This window comes from Silene latifolia, chromosome 8, assembly GCF_048544455.1.
Source record: "Silene latifolia isolate original U9 population chromosome 8, ASM4854445v1, whole genome shotgun sequence".
Lineage (NCBI taxonomy): Eukaryota > Viridiplantae > Streptophyta > Magnoliopsida > Caryophyllales > Caryophyllaceae > Silene > Silene latifolia.
The window spans coordinates 38,318,467-38,325,587 of record NC_133533.1 but is presented as its reverse complement, the minus strand read 5'-3'; the positions used below and the strand labels follow the sequence as shown (position 1 = coordinate 38,325,587).

The 7,121-nt window shown below is 36.6% G+C and overlaps 1 non-coding gene across 1 annotated transcript; it reads right to left on the bottom strand.

The window, feature by feature from the left end:
* Nucleotides 1-3,579: 3,579 nt before the first annotated feature.
* Nucleotides 3,580-3,686, bottom strand: LOC141597734 (small nucleolar RNA R71). The gene has a single exon (XR_012522954.1). It is a non-coding gene; the product is annotated as a small nucleolar RNA R71 (small nucleolar RNA).
* Nucleotides 3,687-7,121: the final 3,435 nt, after the last annotated feature.

The following is a 7,121-nucleotide window of genomic DNA, read 5'->3' as shown; positions in this document are numbered from 1 at the left end:
ATCCCATCAACTAAATTTTAATTCATTTTAAGTGAACTAATATCTAGCATGCGTGAATGAATAAACTAAGGTGATGGCTTAAACTGAGTGACATCTGTATGTCTATGAAAACTAACATTCAATCTATATGAGTCAATTTTCATGCATTTTAGTAGGTGGTTTGGTTTTAGGCGGAAAATGATGCACTAACTTGCATGTGAATGAAAAGCAATAAGAACGGTAAAACGTAAAACAAAATAAAGTCCTAGTGTGGCCTATCTACCAAAATGAACATTAAATACAATTTTGGAATCCATCCTTGGACCCGAGAAGCTTGTCTTGATGTTCCATCTTGGTCCATGTAGCGGGAGTGAGCTCCAATCTCCATCTTTAGTCTTCTTTAAAATTACAATTAAAATTACATAATAAACCTATTTACATGCTAATTTCAAAACCGTAATAAATAAAGAAAACCAAACGGAGATACGAGATCTCAAATTACATTAAAAATTATGTTTCCATCATTACGAAAACATAATTTAACTAAGGCCACACTAGGTATTACAAATTACAACCGATTGCAAAAATACGTAAATAAATCCATTCAACGATTCATTCAACAAAAAAATGCATCAACTTAAAAAAATTAAACATACAAGACATAATTCCTTAATTATGTAGATTAATTTCCCAAACCACCTATTTAAATGATCAAATTAAGTGACAATTCCTCAATTAATCACATTAATTCCAATCTAAATTCATATTAATCTTGTAATATGAATTAATCCAACAATATTTTAAACTTCTTTAAAATAATTAGGTATCTAAAAATTTGTGAACCGCTTCACAATAATTTATCATACATTATAAATTTAATGTGTAATTCTAATTATTGGCCAAGAACAACAAAAATTTTTTTTTTTTAAAAATATAATGCTCACGGGATTTCAGCAAAACAAAAAACTCTCCTTTTTTTTTTCTTTTGGCTCTCGCCAAAAATAAAAAACAGCAATTTTTTTTTTATTTCGCCAATTGCCCAAAAAAACAAAACAGCCCTTTTTTTTTCTTTTGCGGCATAATGCCCTAAAACAAAAATTAGATGGACAAATCGTTTATGGTTTCTATTAGAACAAGATTGGCAAAATCATATTTTTAATCTAATCATATATTCAAACTTGATGATTCAATTTAACTTATTAAAAAGGAACATCTAAATCATGATTAATCGATCATCACAATTTATTTGAATGTTAAATTAATATGTTTGCCAAAAACTATGTAGCAAAAACAATTTGTCATCAGGAAACAATCTCTATTTACATTTTAATTTAATCCTCATTAAATCAAACATCTACAAATTCATCATTTAATCATTTTAACTTATTAAAACAACAAAATGAATGATTCAAAATGGAAATACAAACATGAAAACCAGAAAATCAATCCGGCAAAAAAAAAAATTTCTCTCGGCAAAAAAAATTTTCGGCCGAACCCTATTTTTTTTTTTTTCTCTTTTTCGAAATTCTTTTCAAATTTTGCTTAAATTCAATTATAAAAATCATCAAAATAAAATCGTGGCCTTGGCTCTGATACCACTTGTAGGAAATATCGGTATACTTCCCTTATAATTTAGGATTATAACGAATTTATTATGATGAATACGAGTCATAAAATAAATTACATAAACAAAAAGTAGAGAATTAAGAAATAACCTTCGGTCCTAGCTAATATGGCCTATGAACAATATCGCAATGATATTCTCCTATCAGTTGCACCCAAGATGATATGAGATATGCCTTTGTTCTTTGCTAGAATCAATCCCCAATTAACTGATTAATTTTTAGGGTTTTGTGTATTTTTGATGAGAGTGTGCTAGGTTAAGAAAAATGATCTTTTTCTCCTCCTCTCAAACCGTGTAGGTTGGAGTATATATGGGAGATATTTCTTTCCCTTTTTCGGTTTTAACAACAACCACAAATCAGGATAAAATCCTCTAATTTTCGGTTATTCTAAAATTATATATATATATTGTGTACATTTTATTAATTGTCATATATGTTGTCCCGTTTTAATAAGTCCATACATAACTGATTGTAGTCGATTTATTAAATCCGGCCTGACAACATATATTATAACAATCTCATGTAAAATATACTTTAACTATAAATATCGCATATTTATAATTAGCTAATTAAATATAACCGATTACATTTAATTACGAATTAACATCTTAATTCGTTCCAGCTAACATTATATACATTAATTAAATATAACAGTTTATATTCAATTTAAAAATTAACAACTTAATTCGTCTCAGCTAATATTATTTAATCGGCATTAAATAATGGTCTCATCAACACATTGACTAACTGTTTAGTCAAATACTTGGACTAACCTTTTAGTCAGGCATCAATGTGATTACATTTCCATAATCACATCTCTCAAACACATCCTTTAGGTGTGACTTTTAGGGACCAGTTGATCACCGCCATCAGTATGATAATAACGTCAAACTTTCTAGCAAGCCAACCGTTATTAGGTAATCGTTAATCAACTGATAAAATACGAAGTATACCCTTGTGAACCTATAAGAGATTTATAAATGTTATCACACTAATTTGTGGAGGACACAAGCTCCAACAACCCGAACCCTTAGACTCTCTTTTTATTATATAATTTACATCACAATTTTTGTTAATCATCAATCAAACAAACCCAACCAAAAACGAAATCGACCTTGATAAAAAATCTACCCATAACAATTCACAACGTAATTCCCGTTTCCTTGTGGTTCGACCCCTACCACTACATTTATTTGTGTTTAGGGTATAAATATTATTTTTGCATAGGTGCGCGACAAGCCTATCAAATTTTGGCGCCGTTGCCGGGGAAACGGTTTTATTGCATTTTGAATTATCGATTTTTATCTTGTTTTATTTTTGTCTTGAGGAACACTTGTTCCTTGAGACCGTTACTTATCATTTTCCTAGAAATTGTTATCTTATGCCCAGGTCCTCTCGTAGTGGAGAATTGCTTTCACCGGATTCCGATCCCGAGAAAACCTTTAGGAGAAGACGACGTTTTTGGAAGGAAGTGAAAGAAGCCACTTCTCCCATACAAGTTGAAAGTGCTAGAAAGTCTTACTTAGACAATCTAGAGGTTCTTGAAGAGGAGGAGGTTTCTAGCTCATCAACTCCACCACCACCACCATCAACTACCAAAAAGATGGTGAAACTTTCCGATCACTCAAAGCCCGCCGCGGCCATGCTTCCGGCCGGAATCACAACTACTCAAATCACCGCGCCGGACTTCGAGATCAAGCCGGCTTTCATTAGCCTTGTGGAGAGGAAGAAATTTGGGGGAAGTCCTTTGGAGGATCCCAATTTGCATGTGCAATATTTTTGTGACTATTGCTCCATGATCCGTCAAACGGGCGTCACCCAAGCCCAAATAAGGGAAATACTTTTCCCTTTCTCTTTGAAAGACAAGGCCAAGCTTTGGATCAATAGCCTTGACCTCACCGCCATGGGAATCACCAATTGGGAGACTTTGCATCTTGCTTTTTATCAAAAGTTTTTTCCACCGGAGAAAACTCAAACTTTGAGGAGCCAAATTACCGGATTCCGTCAACAAGCTCTTGAGAGCTTATATGAGGCTTGGGAGAGGTACAAAGAGCTTCAAATACAATGCCCACATCATGGGCTAGATGAATGGTTTCTAGCAATAACATTCTATAATGGATGTTGTGCCGAGTCCCGAAGGATTCTTGATTCCACCAACAATGGGCGGTTTGATCAAATTGACACCGACCTTGATCATGCCACGATCGAATCTATGGCGGTCCATGATGCCCAATATGTCAATTCCCGAGTTGTGCCATCCAAAGGTAAAGAAGAATCCTCTAACAACTCCGTTTTGCTAGCTCAAATTGCCTTGCTCCAACAACAATTGGCGGAAAGAGATGCTAAAGATTTCCTTCAACAACTCAATGTCGTGTCTTCAACAAGTCAAATCATCGTTTGTGACGGTTGTGGAGGTGCGGGTCATTACGCCGATCATTGCCGAGCTTCTATCGAAGAGGTAAATGTTTTTCAAGCTTTTAGACAAAGTTCATATCCACCGGGTACATTTTCCAACACTTATAACCCGAATTCAAAATTTCATCCGAACTTGTCTTACACTAGCAACAATGTGCTTAACCCTCAACCCCCACCACAACAAAATGCCTATGTTCCTCAACAACAAAAGTATATCCCTTCACCGGGTTATCAAAATCAACAAAGGCCCCCACAAAACAACTACCAACAAAATCCACCACAAAATGGCCAACAAAGCAATCAAGGAGTTGATAAGCTGGAGGGCATGATAGTCCAAATGCAAAGGGAATTATTGGCTCAAATTCAAAAGAACGATCAAGCTCATAGTGTCGCGGTCAAGATATTGGAACAACAAGTGGCTCAATTAGCCGCTTATAATTCTCAAAGGAAGAACGGTCAACTACCTCCCCAAGGTGAGCAACCACACGAGACCGTCAATTCTATCTCCTTGAGAAGTGTTACTAGCTACGATGGGCCGTCCATGACTTTGGATGAAGAATTGGTTGTTAAAAAGGCCAAGCTTGGAGGAGATGACAAAAAGAAGGCTAGTGAAGAGCCTCTTGTTAAGGATCGTGTGCCATTTCCTCATCGATTGTTGATGCTTAAGAGGAAGAGCAAGCTTGATGCCAAAGATGTTGGGTCTCCTATGCCCAAAGAAAGTGATGAGGTGGTTGTTGAAGAAGTCTCTCCTAATACCAAGGAGAGTGATGCCATTCCAACAAAGGTGAGTGTTCCCAATGCGGAAGAGAAGGTGGAAGGTGTGGAGGATGCTCCTCCAAAAGAAGTTGTTCAAATACCATTTCCCCATCGCCTAGCAAAGCACAAGGAAGAAGGTCAGTTCGGTAAGTTCATGGAAATGTGTAAAAATTTACAAGTCACCGTCCCATTTATGGAATTGCTTACCCAAGTCCCCTCTTACGCAAAGTTTATGAAGGAAATCCTCTCAAAGAATCGATCCTTCAATGAGGTTGAGACCATTGCTTTCACCGAAGAGTGTAGTGCACTCTTACAAAATAAGTCTCCCCCAAAACTTAAGGACCCCGATAGCTATTCTATTCCTTGCACTATAGGCACATATACCATTGTTAAGGCCCTTTGCGACCTAGGTGCTAGTGTGAGTGTCATGCCCTACTCCCTTTATGAGAAACTTAACATGGGTGCTTTAAAATGCACAAGTACAACATTGCAAATGGCGGACCGTTCTTTAAAGCGACCTTTAGGTGTCTTAGAAGATGTTCCCGTCAAAGTTGGTAAGTTTTTCATACCCGTTAACTTCCTCATACTTGATATGACCGAGGACTCACAAACCCCAATTATATTGGGTAGGCCATTTTTACGCACCGCGGGTGCGCTAATTGATGTGAAAAACGGGAAGTTGACATTGGAAGTGGGTGATGACCGGGTCTCCTTTAGCAAAAACAACACCATTAGAAGCCCAATGTTACAAGAGTCTTGTTATTTATTTAGCATTGTGGACTCTTGTTATACCTCTACTACGCTTGAATCCTTACTAATGGATCCGTTGGAGGACGATATGGGTGTTGTTTGCTTTGTAGGTGACGAGGCTAGGGGCACTATTGCTAAGAGTGCCAAAAAGAAGAAAGGGAAATTTTATTTGAAAAATTTCAAATGGTTGCGGAATGCTAAAGGAGCTATGACATGGAGCTTGGTTGGTGGCAAGCTCAAAAACAAAACTTGAATCAAATAGCTTCTTACGTCGTGCGGGACGTTAAACCAGCGCTTCTTGGGAGGCAACCCAAGCTTTTTATTGCTTGTATTTATTTTTGTTTTTAATTTTCTGCAATTTATTGTTTTTCGTAGACTAGTAATAAAATACTCGACTTGATAATGTTCCTTTTTGTCTTTTATAGGTGAAAATGGAGAAAAGTGAATCTGGCACGCAGCCCCATGAAAGATCCCCGTTCGGAGACGTGGTTTTCGATAAACGAGAAGGAATTAAAATCAAATGCGGAAAAAAGTCAAAACCTGAAGAGGAGGTCAACCCCGATCGGGGTTGCCAGCCCCGATCGGGGTCGTGGTTCCGTGAAATTTTGGCCTTTCTTTCTTATGCGGGTAAGGAGTGAATCATTTTATCATTCTTATAGAAACCCGATGGTACCTCCATTCTCTTTCTCTACCATTTTTCTTCACTATTTTTCACCTTAGTCACAAGGAAACATCTACATCCCCCGAGTTCATGTTAGCTTGGGGGGAGGCTAGCAAGTCGAGTAAGTTTTTCATTGCTTTGCATTTTAGTTCAGATCTTGCAACCCATTAAACATAACCTCTAGTCCTTCTTGTTTTGTGCCTTGAGCCATTTTTATGGTTTGATTGGGTAATTTGAATTGTTGGCACATTGAGGACAATGTGATGTTTAGCTTGGGGGGAGATATTGCATTTGCATATAGCGTAGTTTGCATGTAGTGTAGAAATTTTGAAAATTTTTGAGAGAAATTTTTGCTTTGTGCTTGCTTGTAGCCTACTTTCCTCTTTGCTTATCCTAATAATGGCTTATTGCTAATGATTTATTCTTTCATGTTGGGATATTAGCTACATGGGGATGTCTTGACATAGTAGGTGGGAGATGGAGAATGAACCGAATAGGCTTGATCTTGACTAGTGGCAAGCTACAAAATGGTAAGAAAGAGCCTCTTTTTGACCGATGCATCCATATCCGGTCCCTCTTAGGTGAGTGTAGGTGTCTCCTTATAATGTGTGTTTCATCAAAACGCACAAGTATGGTTCTCTTGTCATCTCTTGGTAAGCATGCATTCACTTATTATAGCATTTTGGAGCCATTCACATGAATATAATTGCCTTCTTGACCCCTTCACAAAATTTATTCCTAACTACATTATAATTTGCCTACCTTGTTGAGATAGTAGCTTTGTTTGGTCTTGTTTGGGTGCTCAATTGGGATTTATTTCAAAGTTATGAAAATCATGTGAGCTTGGTCTTAATGCTCAAGAAAGAAAAAAGAGGAAAATGAAAGATGAGAGGAAAAATGATGAATTGAGAAAGATGAAAGAAAGAAAGAAAAAA